A 13,467-nucleotide genomic window follows, 5' to 3' on the forward strand; every position below is an offset into this window, starting at 1 on the left:
GAAGATGCTTACTGACTCGCTTCTAGGTTCACGGTCAGCTGCCTTCCTTATACAACGCTGGACCACATGGACAGGGTTTGCATTGGTATGGTGGGCTAGGCTCTCCTCTATCAATCAGCAGTTAAGAGTGTGCCCTACAAACATACTAAAGAACAATCCAATAGAGGCAGTTCCTCAACTGAAGCTTACCTTTCTCCCAGGGAAAGTTATTGTCAGGTTGACAAGGGACACTAATACCCACCAATGGCTTGGTCCATGAGAGTACCTCTAGGAATAAAACCAGGACAGGGAAGGAAGGCACACTATATGCTGATGGCTCTGGTTCCTTTAAAAGAAAACTTGAAAAGACTAATTCGTTTTTCCCAGATATGCAAATGAAGATCGTCCTGGGAAGGGCTGAAGCTGATAAGAAATAGAACAGCCTCTCCCAACTAGTAAGGAAAATAATGAGCTCTATAAAATATTCCAAATTACAGGAAAAGATTGGATCCGAGCAAGGGAGCAAAGGTTACTCTGACGATGGGGAAGGGTGTTTACATGCTGAGGGAGAATGAAATATTTACATCTTTTCTAGCTAAATGAAACCACTTCAAGGTTACTCATGGGATCTCAAAAAAAAAAATCAATATTATATTGTTGCAACATTCTGCCTTCCCTGCAGGGTCAGCAAAACTGCCTTTGAGGCTGTAGGTACTTTCCAAGCCTGGAATGAAACCTAGGAGAAACCCAGTCTCAGTAAGTGAGAGCTGTTTCATCAACAACAGGCATAACACTCTGCTTCTCTCTTCTTTAGCTTGAATGCAGCGATTAAGGTGGTAAATGGATTCCTCACTCCATGTCACCTCAGACACTGCACCTCCTTTCTCAAACACAGACCTGGCTTCTAGAACATCCTTCCAGGGCATGACTGTCCTTTTCTTTTCTAATTTTAACAAAGCAACTTTGATGCCATCGTTTTGTGTAGAACTTTTTTATGGCCACATTCAAGTAGTATGACTAAAGACTCTTGCTTTGATTACAGAGCTTCTAGAGCAAAAGTTTAAAATTAGCTACTTCACCATCACGAGGGAAACATAAATTCTGGCCTCTGTATTTTACTTGGACTCTTGAAGAATGGGTTCTTTAAAGTTCTTTTTAAAGGCATAGTGTTCTCATGATTCCAAGGCACTCTAACTTTTCCCCGTGGCCAGTAGGACAAGTGAAGCACAATTGTCTAAATAGTCGAGATCTAAAGGAAAGAAAATCCACAGCCTACCTGACCAGGCCTGTCAGGAAAGAGTGGCCCATAAGCCTATTGTTTTACAAGTTTGATAAGTGTGACATATGCATGAGACCCACTCCATCTCCAGAAGCCCATACAGATTTTTCACTCAAAATATTTTCCTTTCAGCTTTCATGAATAGTCATTAATTTTCTTTTTATTTTTAACATATTGTAATGTATTTGGTGGTACTTTACTAAAGAGCATGATTTATTTCACAGGTAGGGAAACGTACCTTCATTAAATGTATTCATGGATTTATTTTCTTCTTATAAGCAACTACATATTTTCCCTCTACAGAAAATACATAACTCAATCTCATCACATAGAAAACCTCCCCCTTACTCAACACACATCTCCAGGCTGACTAGTGGATGCCAGAATTTCTCAGACACATAAATCTGTGGGACTCAAATGTCTGACTTATTTGAAATGGGGTCTGTTTAGTCTACCAATTAAAATTGCCCTTGATGCTGTAAGGCAGATTTCCTACATCATGATGTAGTTGAAGACTGTGAACCCATGTTTCCCTTGGTCTTGCTTAACAGCGAAAGTGGAAATATGTCATAACATGCTCATAATATAATAAGATTTTTCTTTCGTTAAACACCACCTAATGAGTTACAGACACAGGAGCCTCTCATCCAAAACAAAGCAGAAAGCTTGACCATCTTTGTCTCTGCCAATTGTGTTGAGCTAAACGCTCCGAAACACATTTAAATCAGAATTAGAGTCACAATCTCAAAATACAGAATAATAATTATGGAGTATAAGCTGATTACTTTTTTCTTCCATCAAGTTGCCTGTTTAGATAGCTTCTTTGATTCCGTTCTCCAGTCTTAGGGGAGGGATGTTTATCATTTGGTTTCCAAGGGTCTCAAGCCAGGCGAGAGATGACACAGGGTCTGGGAGACAGGTGAGCATTGCCACCTGAGTTAGAAAAAAAGTTTGGTGTCAAAACCAAACTATTTTTGCTCTAAGGAATCATATGGGCAAAACTGGGACAGATCAGTAAAAGGCCTCCAGAGGACACATGTTTGAGTGTCACAAGCCCTAAGAGTACACAGTAGTCATCTACAAACTGCGCACCCTTCCCTAGAGACAGCATCACCCTGTCCTAGGCTAGGAAGCAAAGCCTGCTCTGGGTCTTCCCTTCACGTATGCTAAATGGCTGCACGTGAGCACTGTGCCCAGCGCTGCCCACAGTAGATCTCGCTTCCTGTGCGCTAGGCTTGTCTTGGTCTCTGTCTTATGCAACCCAAGCAGAGGCACCTCCTGCTCACACCTCCCTTATCCCTAAAGGAAAGGTCTAAAGCCCACAAGTCTTTCCTAGTGGAAGAGTGCTTGTCCTCTGAAAGTCGTCCACCGAGACACTGGGTATCTAGACCCCATCCTTCAGTGCTGTCACTTAAGGCTATGCCAAATTTCATGTGTATCCGATGTCCCAAAGAATGCCATGCATTTTTCTTGCATTCACTCCATTCTAGGGGCAGGTATGGTAAAAAGGGTGAGAGAGGGAACTCAGCCTCTGCAGCCGTTTCCGTGTGTTCATGAGCACACGTGTATATGTCCGTGGTTTATGTGTAGGGTATATGTGTCATCTGCGTGAGGGTGAGCAGAGTATCGTTGAGGATCTCTCTGCGTTATTCCCTCAGATCCTGGTCTCTCACTCAGTCTGGGGTTATACAGGAGGCAGGCAGGTTCCAGCAACCTTCTGTCCTGCCTCAGCACCTTCGGTCACGCCTGGTTTTTATAGAGGTGCCGGGGTATTGAACTCATGTCCTCGTGTTCATGCAGGAAGCTCTATCACCCCTTGAGTCATCAGCCCAGCACCATGCACCCCTGTATTTTCTCAACACAGGTTCTCCCCACTTCTTTCGCTCCTTCCCCAGCGTCTCTTCTGTGTGTCTGGCATTTCATCAGCATTTTAATGTATTCTGTGACCCATTTACCTCTATGGCCAAAATGCAAAAGCTTCATTGAGAGACTATCTTAATGAAAGCAGAAAATCTGGCTGAGAGATGCTTGCATAGAAAGTAAAAAGCGACACCTTTGACTTTATCTCCAAAGTCCTGGTCTTCTGAGACTAGAGCTTACTCATGAGCACAGGTACTTAATTACTGAGACAGACAACATCCCCACAACCAAACATACTGTGCAATCCATTTGTCTTCCAGCTAGCTGTCTCTGCGTTGAATTATTTAGTTTCCATCATTTTTGATTTCGTAAAGGTTAGATGTTAGATGCTGATAGCAATATTAGAGGGGATGAAGAAATCAATCTTTTAGTCATCGAGAAGCTGAATGAGAAACACGGTTTGTCAAAGGTGGCCTAGTGAGGTGTCGAATTTCCTCCAACCCTCAGAGGGTTCAATTCAAAAAATTATAAGTTTATCTTAGTATTTACCCAGGGAAGCTGACTCTGAGAATTTTCTAGAATCTTAATACATAGGGAGCAGCAATGGCCATATCGTTTGTCTGTTTGTGGCCATTCATGCACTTCTTCATTTACTTGTTCCCTCAGCAAACATCCACTCAACAGCTGCGTGGGCCTGAAAGGCCTACAGAGGGAAAGATGGCTCCAGTTGTGGCTTCAAGATCAAACAGGCACTTGCCAGGTACCACGAGGATACAGGGAAGGATTCCAGGCAGAGAGAGAAGCATCTGCAAAGGGACAAGGCACAGCAGGGAACGCTGAGAAAATTCCAAGTATATAGGATTGATGGGCCATCGAGTGCCAGGTTAGAGACCAGAGGGAGATGTGCCTGGAAATGACAGCAGGAGCCAGGCAGTGAAGAGCAGTTTGTGCCACACAAAGAAATTAGTGAGATCACTGTGGCCTCAGTGGGATAGGGTTTGAGGCAGCGAGAAGTGTTTACAGGCTGTCGATGGCAGCAACAGGAGCAATGGTGGAAATCTGACTTTCTGGAACATTCCAGCAAATGGAATAAGTGCTGACTCTTCGCTTAGCACTGCAAGATCATCATCAGTTCAGGCTCGGTAGGTCTTGGGCCCTCCTGTGTGGGCTCCGACCACTATACACAGCTTTTAAGTGTGAGGGCCACGTGTGGCAGGGGCTTCCTCTTAAGAACATATCATTAACCTGAGATCTATACACGGCAGCCACAGGAGTCAACTGACAGACTTCTGGGATGAGTCATGCAGATTTTCTACATTGACAAAATAGATAGTAAGTACCTTTCAAATCCTAACCCTGGGATAATTCCAGCAATGCCTGCTTACCTTTCTCGGTGGGCAGCAGTGAGTTCTCTAACAAAGTAACCAATCACAGGGCATGAAAAGTTGCTCACTGCTCTTTGTTGTGGGTTTCTAGTTGGGGGGGTAGGGGGTGCTGCTTGCTATCCTTCTGAAAACATTTCATTATACTACTGCCTTATCTATGGCTTCTGACAAGTATCAATGTCCTTGTGTTGATACTAGTGATAGGAGAAGCCCTCTCCCCCGCCATGTGTGTGTGCGCACGTGTGTGTCTATGTGTGTGTGTCCGTATGTCCAATCCATGATATAACAGGAAAATATACAATATAACAGGAAAATATACAATGTAAAACCTGAGCTATTTGTGTTGTGGTAAAGAAGAGCTATGTGCAGATGCTAAGAAGCCAAGTATGACCGTCAGGACCCTCAGTGGTTCAGTAGAAAATGATTCTGCCATCAATGCCAATCCCTGTTGTGACTGTGTAGTAGCAAGAGATCCTACATAAGCCTTTCCAGAAAATTCTATCTGGCCACCAACTAAGAATCTACTCTCTGCATTTCTTCTCCCACCACATTACCACCGAAAATGCTAAGCCAATCTGTGTCCTCTTGCGTGCACCCGGGTGATACACCCTCCCTCTTCTCCATCAGTAAAATGCAGGAAGAAGTATAGAAAAGTAGCCATTGCTCCCAGCATCCCCACTGCACAGGAAACCTCATTGCAAGCTAAGAATCTCTGCATCCATTGTCAGCTAAGCAGATGGTTTGCCACCAGGAACAGGCACAAGAGAATGTCTGATTAATCTCCAAGTTCTCAGGATGTCCTGGAAACATTGCAGTAGTTTAAAGGTGGAAGTAAAAGAAGAATGGTGTTGGGACAGTGACCCAAACACTAGCTATGTGACAAACTGTTAAACTCTCCGTGCAAAACAGCTACAGCTTTGGACAATTTCTTTCAGCTCGGCTGAAGAGTGCTGAAGGACCAGCAGGAAGGCTTAATCAGGGGTGCTCACTCTAGAGATGCAGTCCACAGCGACGTCTTTCTCCTTCATGCATGTATCAGTGTGGTGGAGAAGCAGATTTTCCTGTGGGCGGAAACCATATGCTTTTGTGTAACAGCAGAAATAAAATTCCACTCCTTTGTCACAGCCTGCTCTTCCCAGCTCCCTTTTCAGAAAAGTCTGTTTTCAGAAAAGGTCTCAGGGAGATGCTGACTATAGACCTTTCACTTCCAGGATGGCATCCAAGAACATGGTTGTAGGGAGGGCGGCGGAAGAATATCTCAGCTCGGTTTGATGGATCTGTAGAGTGGTTATTTAAATGGGCTGTTGTTCAAGGCTTGTCTGGGATGTCTATAAAACATGACACAATTCACTATCTCCCCTGAATTCCCACCTCCTATTTTTGGTCAGTTATGAGGATACAAGCATTTTTTTTTAAAGTAAAATAAATCACACAGAAAAAAAAGCTTTTATGAGACCTGTCTATAAACTGAGAGTAAGTAAGAGAGTGAGGTAGGAAAGACTGTCTGCCTGACAAGCAGTCATTACTTGGAGAACATTCGTGTCACCAGACACACGCTGATAGCTGCGGAACACTGCTCTCGATACTTTGCTTTTCCTGAAAGAAGTATGCTAATTACCTCAGTGGGAAAAAAATTACTTCAAATCGTTGGCTCAAAATTCAATCCTCTCCAACTTCATTTTTACTTCAGATTAATTTGCCAGAGGACGAGTTCCTTAACAAGCTACCCTCCCACATGTAAGGAATTGGGTACTGGCAGGCAGCTCTTTCGTCAGACCTAAGTACTTCCGCTTCGAGGAGTGACTCCTTCCGGCTACACAGATAGAGCAGCAGAACTCCACTGCCACGGATTCCGGCTGAGGCCAACATTTTATCTAAATGTTCTTCCAACAAAGCCTCATCCTACCAGTGCCACGCGGGAAGCTGTTGTCCTCACACAGACCTCCACAGCTGCATCTGTGTGGCAGTTTTCAGGTGTGGGGCTTCTGAACCTTAATTTGGACCTACACATCACCAATTCCCTGAAGGCAAAGATTTTCCAAGTCTGGTCTCAGTAGAAAGAAAATATTTTTGGCCTTATTCACTTTAAGATCCACAATTTTTATGACTAATTTTTAGCTGTTCCAACACTACATGCTGATTTCTCAGCATTCTTGTAATTCAGGCAAAATATCTTTCCCTCAAATTAAGAAGTTAGTGGAATGGGTTTTATTCCTGCTTCTTCCCGAAATTCTACTTTTTAAATAACCTGAAATTTTCAGAACACCGGTATCCTGGAACAGCGTCCCACCACCGACAGATTGTCTTAATAGCTTCAGATCACCTTGAAAAGGCATCCGATAGAAGAAATTTGTAGGCAGAAGATTTTATTTTGGCTCACTGTTCAGAAGATACGGCACAGGGAAAGAATGGTGACTATAGCTCCATCCATGACACTGGGACCTGGTAAGTCATTATAGCTCCTTGAAACAAAAAACCAGAGAGAGCTTAGGCCATAAACAAAGTGGAATTGAACCCTCCAGGTTAAGCCCTCCTCCAACAGCCTTTACTGTGCCTGTCCTGTCTTACTTACTTTTCTATGGCTGTGAAAAGATACCATGACCAAGACAATTTATAGAAGAAGAGTTCATTGAGCTTACAGTTTCAGAGGGTAAGTCCTTGACCATCATGATGGGGAGTACGGCAGCAGGCAGGCAGGCAGGCAGGCAGGCAGGTAAGGTGCTGGAGTAGTAGCTAAGGACGTACATGTTAAGACAATAACTACAAAGCAGAGAGAGGGATAGAGACACAATTCATGGTATGGGCTTTGAAATCTTACAGCCCATTCCCAGTGCCAACCTCTTCTACAAAGGCCACACATAATTATCCCCAAGGAGTTCTACCAACGGGGGATGAAACATTTAAATATGAGACCATGGTTTCCCTTCTTACCCAAACTTCCACAAGTTTGTTTCTTGTTCCACAAGAACTTTCTAAAAGTTCCATACCTTTCTCAAAACTGCAGCACCAACTCAGGAGCAAATGTTTTTTCCATTGACATCACAAAAGGAATTGGGCATGTAAGAACCAGTACAGTTTTTCATGGCATGTACACATGCTATTGGTAGGGCTGAGAATGCATCCAGCAGTGGTAGAGCATTTGCTCAGCACACAGATGAAGCCTGTGGGATCTCCAGTACTCAGATTGAAAAGTACAAAATAAATGTATATAAGTATCCTTACTGGAGCAGGCCACGAATGCTAAAGCATGGTGGGTCAACAGAATAAGGTGTGACTAACAGAAGAAATTCTGCGGTTTCTTCCCCTCCCCCTTGGATCTCACATGATCTTCCTTGACAGTCCTGAAACAAAACCACTTAATAATGTGTGACCTTAAGTTAACAAACCTTTTGAATGAAAGATTTTTTTTGCAATGTTCTTAACCATTCAGGGATCCTAGGATTACTTTGAGAATCAGGTGAAAGTTAAAAGATCTTTTCTACAATTTTAAATCATTCTATAGAATATTGGGATATAGGTCCCCAATCAGAATCCTACCTGTGTGGTTAAGAAATGCAGCCACAGTGCTTGTGTTTCATCAGATGTTTTCTCCTAGTACGTAACTGGGAGAAGTTGAGGGACAGAGAAGATGGATGGCAGAGAGGCAGGGTGCTGGGCAAGTAAGGTTCAGGAACACCCAGTGCAGTAATAAGAAAGGACAGGAGAAAAATGAATCAGCCCCATACGACTTCCAGAACCAAGTCGGCACACACAGAATGTGCTTCTCAAGAAGCTCCATTGTCTGGATTCTTATCTCATTTTACACTTAGAAAAGTTTTCTATCTGCCACACTGCCAGTCTTTGCTGTATCAGCATGTTCTAGTCCCTGGTTCTTCAGTCTCATGCAGTCGGGACACGATCACGTGATCAAGGTAGCCATGGCTGGACTAGGTGTCAGGAAGTCATTGCTATTAGTGGCAACAGCCTGTGCATCTCAGCAAGGACCACTCTACTGAAGTGGAGCCCAGTGAACAGCTCCTTGGCTTTCGTTTTCCTGGGGCGTTGTTGACACTGGCAGGGTGGTAGATGGTGGCAGCGTGATGCTTACTTTGTTAGGAGGAGCCTTTGCGGCACAACAAACAGCATGCCTTCACGATTTTTGATGACATACTGAAAGACTCACAATGTCTGGTGTTCCTTTTTCCACACATTTTTTTCAAGACTCACAAAAATTAATTAACCAGAAAGATGTTTGAAAGTTCAGAAAGCTTGACATTCTAGAAAGACATGCCCAGATGCTGGCATCAGGGCATTAGCCCTGATCTTGAAATGCAGGTCATTTCTGTTCCCATATTGTCTAAAGGAACCAGAGGCTTCTGTTTCTTCCTTTAAAGATGTGGACTTTTGAAAAGAATTTTTACAAGTTCAAAGAATCGTGCACTGCAACTCTGCTGCCCTGTGATATGATCCGCCTTCCCTGGCCAGTAGCAGCTGAGGGCCTTTCAAGACAGAATGGATTTGATTTTACATGCAGAACGAATGAACAAAAAAAATACAAAGCGGCTGGAAGCAGCTGCATCAAGACCTGTGCCTGGGAGCTGGGCGAAGCGGGTGAATGCAGGTGCCACAAAGAGAAATTCTATAGAGGAGCCTCTGTCCCAAAATCCTAACCCGTGTTGGTTGGGTATATGAGCTGTAGGAATAAATCCAGCAGGCCATGAAATGAAGAGAAAACAAGCAAAACGAGGAACCGTTTCTGTGAACTGGCGAGCCCCATCTGGCTTAGATCGCCACTGGGAAACGGAGATAGTCAAAAGGAATGGATATGTTGGGAGAAAAAGCGATCAAGACACAGATGTCACAGAGGTGTCACATCTATTTAGACAGACTGTAATCTTTTTCCCCCTCCTAAAAAAAAAGGAAAAGAAAAGAAAAAACACTGATAGAGTGGATGGTTTGATATCCACTCTGAAACTATCAATTTAACAGTCACTGAAGCACGGAGTAACGAGATGTCTGTTTTCCAGCCTTCAGGCTTGCTCAATGTTCCACCCATGAAAGAACTGGAAATTGTAGAGAGGAAGGGATGGATAGAAGTTTCTAGGAGGGATACAAAAAAAAGTGCATCAAATTGATCTTTGCAATGAAGGAAAGCCTAAGAAAGGGGATAAAATGTCCACAGTCCTCTGCGCCATAATTAAAGGAGACGCCAATCAAGAATACGTTTGGAGGAATGGAGCTTGTGTTTCTTCCTCTTTGAGCTAAAATTGCTGTGGTTCATGTATAACTATAGTTCCTGGGTTTTATGTCAGATTGACAATGATAAAATGCTCCCCAATCTGTCATTCAGACCAGAAAGCCATCAACAGTTAGGACAAATCAGGCTAAAGAGCCCCTGGAAATGCAAGAGTGGGCCTGGCTGTTTGCAAGCAAGCAAGCAAGCCATGGACATCACTTGGCTAGCAGCAAATAGGGCCAAAGTTGCCATCTTCCTCTGCAGACACTGCCCCATGACAAGCTTCTTGTGTTATAGTGCACACAGTAGGATGCCTGTAGAATAAAAAGCAAGGAAACAAATCAAGACTTCAGATAAATCTCCTGTGCCCACTGATCATAAAATGGCAGAGGAAGCCAGCATGGGGGAAGAACATTCCAGGCCATAGGAACAGCCCGTGAAGAAATGCAGAGGAGAAATTACGCCGGTTACACATGTAACCAGTAGCCACAGAAGCCTTTGAGTGGAGTAAAGTGAACGAGAGATTCATTTCAGGCCTCCATGATTCCATGGGAGGCAGAATCACAGTGAGAGCAGAGTCAGAAGGGCACAAGTCACGGAAGGCTTTGCAAATCCCTGTGTCAACTTCGCTGTATACTAGAGAAAGTCTTCACAAGGTTTTACACGGAAGAAAACAGAAACGGCATGCAGTTTTAAGTGGGTCGTTCTGACTTGCTTTATTAAAAATAGACTTTAGCGGTTATGGGTAGAGCAAGAAATCCAATCAGGAAGCTAGTAAGCAATCCAGGAAATTAGGAAGGATGGTGGCTCAGACTGGAGGCGGTTTTAGTCCCAAGTCTTGGGACAATACTTGGGAGAATATTGCTTTGTAACATTGACCGTGCCCGTTACCTGCATTCTCACCCTGCAGACCCTCCGTCCCTGCTGGAGCTGTCTTCTGTGCTCCTTTGGATATCGTGGGAATGTCTAGAGTCAGCCTAAAACCCCAGGTATCTGGCTTTGCGGACCTTACCGGGTGACACTGCAGGTCCTCATTTTCTGTCTGTCACTGCCTCTGCTTCCCTCTGCCCCCGAATGCTAAGCCACACAGCTTGTTTGAAGCAACTGTCCCACCTTCTGACTCCATAACGGTTTTTTTCCTCAGTAACCAGGGCTTGCGATGCCCCTGTTAGCTTTTTCTTCTTTTCCCCAGATCTGGGCTTAGCAGCAACTGCATCTTAATCATAGTGCACTTCTCTCCATGGGCTTTGCTGGAGCTGGCCCTTATTTTCTGTGTCTTTGCGCAGCGATCAGTCTTAGTCAGGGGATGCTTGCCTGGACCTACTGAGCCTGCTGCAGCAGAGGGTCAGAATGCCAGCATTCATTAATTCCTTCCCTTCCTCCCCTAAGCTCTCCTTTGTCTGATTTCTTTCTCCTCCCCTGTTTGAAATGATCCTGAATTTCTCTTTTCCTCTTTCTTCTCCCTTTGAACCTCGGACTGTTTCTGCTTATTCATGTCTCTCACCTCAAAAATATATTTGTTAACCTTCAAGCCAACCTTTCTTTGCAAGGACTAGACTTGTCTATTCATCCACCAGCAATTGGCAAGGTGGCTAGATAAGTGAGTGTCTCCATCCACCATGCTCTCCTATGAATGCCTCTTTTCAACATCAGGAGCCCTTCAAAAAAAAAAAAAAAAAAAAAAGGCAGCTTATGGACTTAATGGCAGGAGCCCAGTGAATGGCTAATATCACCGTTTATTCTCTGGAGGGGATTAAGGACAGCACAATAGTATTCCATCTAGAGCTCAGCAGTGTGTAGTATCACCTTTCCAAAACACACTTTTAAGCTACAGAGAAAAAAAAAACATAACAAGGTTTCTGAACAACCAAAATATCTAATAACCCCAGGCTCTAAAGCTGAGACCCTTGACTCACCTGAAGACCACCCTCAAGGATTCATCCTCAACCGTTTACACATATTTTCCACATTGCCCTGAAGGGTGGGAACCTGATTTCTAATGTTATAGCTAATCGGAAAGACTGTATTTGAAGGAGGGGCACAGCATAACTTAGGCAGGAAGACACTGTAATGGAAAGTTACAGGGCCAAGTGCGAACGGAGAATCCGTTGTGAATCTCACCCTGTGAGATGGACACAGGGCGTGGGATTTATGGCTGCCTGAGCTCTGTCATAGCCAAGCATGGCTTAGCTACGGATGGTGACATTTTGGCAATGCGGACCTGATAGGCAGAGGAGAAAAAACCAGAACAGTGATAGCTGGAGATCAATGGGGCTTTAATCTCCAGGAGATGAATATCCCTGTGTTTCATAGGCCCCGAGGTCATACTCCAGACTTGTTCTCTCTGAACCTCATTCTGGGCCACTAGCTTCACTGCTCACTACCATCTCCAAAGACAAGAAAAAAATCTCTAGAGCTTCCCTTGCAGTGTGTGCTCTTTGGCCTGCTAGACTATGACAACAACCCTGACCACCAACACAGAACATCATGATTCCTGCCAACGGTACAGCTACCTCTTCAAACTCAGCCAGTGCTGACTGGGAACCCACTGCAAGCCATGCAAGCATGGTTCCTTCCGGGAGCTGTCCCGTGGTAATAGCATTTGATCCTCCCTGTAGCCTACGAGGTGACATCGCTGGCTCCATTTTCTTGGAAGCACTAACATTCAACAAGCAACAGCACAGGCAAAGCTGAAAATCAGGTCTCTTGTCACAATCAGATGCTAAAGTACAGACAGACACAATGCCAGTTTGTTTCAAGAGCTGCCACGTTCACTGTACATCACACTCTTCCAATGCAGACTACATGTTACATTTTGTTTTGTTTTGTTTTGTTTTGTTTTGTTCAGAGCCAATGCTGTATTTCTGGATAGTTCCCAAAGTCCTGTTGTCCTCATGAAAGTGTCCCAAGTCCAAACAACCATGGTACAGGTGTTCAGGGTTAAAGGTGAAAAGAGTAACTCAGTTCTTCTGAACTGGACTGACTTATCCCCCACACGGACTTGGCAAAGCCAATGATTGGCCAAGTCTCATCTCCGGTGAGACTCTGATAGAACTTGGATATGGAATGACCCCTAAAGGCCAACACTATAGGTTTGGTGCCCAGACTGAGTGATAGAGAGGATCAGAGCCTTTAAGACGTAGAACTTTATAGGAAGTCTGTGTGCGCCCGTGGAGGGGATGTTAGGATGTCCATCACTTCCTGACCACTGCAAGGTGATCCTGGGCTTACAGGACAGCATGATACCCCGGCACACGCCCAGAGCAGCAGAGTGAAGTCATCCTGGATGGGAACCCATGAGCTTATGAATCCAATTCCCCCCTTTCAAAGTTGATTATGTTCAGTATTTTGTTACAGCCACGAAAACCAAATAACAGGGATTATTCTCAAATGTTTTCTCCATGACTTATCCTGGATGAGAAGGAGGCATAGGATGTGGGTTGTCAACCCTGACTGATGTAATGATGTTTCATTTGCTCACTGGAGCCTAGCTTTGTTTGTATGCTAATCAAGGCCCAAAGTAGTAAAGCCATGAATATTCACATTACTGCACTGTAATAACTTCTCCCTTTGCCTACCTGCAGTCGGAGTTTTCCTAAAGCATTTGAATGAATGATGTCAGTTATTGAAGCTGTTGTAAGCACTATGAGGCAGGCAGAAGGAAGGAAGGTGGGAGGGACCAGACGATACAGGAATCTTAATAGACTCCCATGCACGGAGCACATATCCATGGTTGAGCATTTCTCATA

This window comes from Rattus norvegicus, chromosome 5 (assembly GCF_036323735.1).
Source record: "Rattus norvegicus strain BN/NHsdMcwi chromosome 5, GRCr8, whole genome shotgun sequence".
Taxonomy (NCBI): domain Eukaryota; kingdom Metazoa; phylum Chordata; class Mammalia; order Rodentia; family Muridae; genus Rattus; species Rattus norvegicus.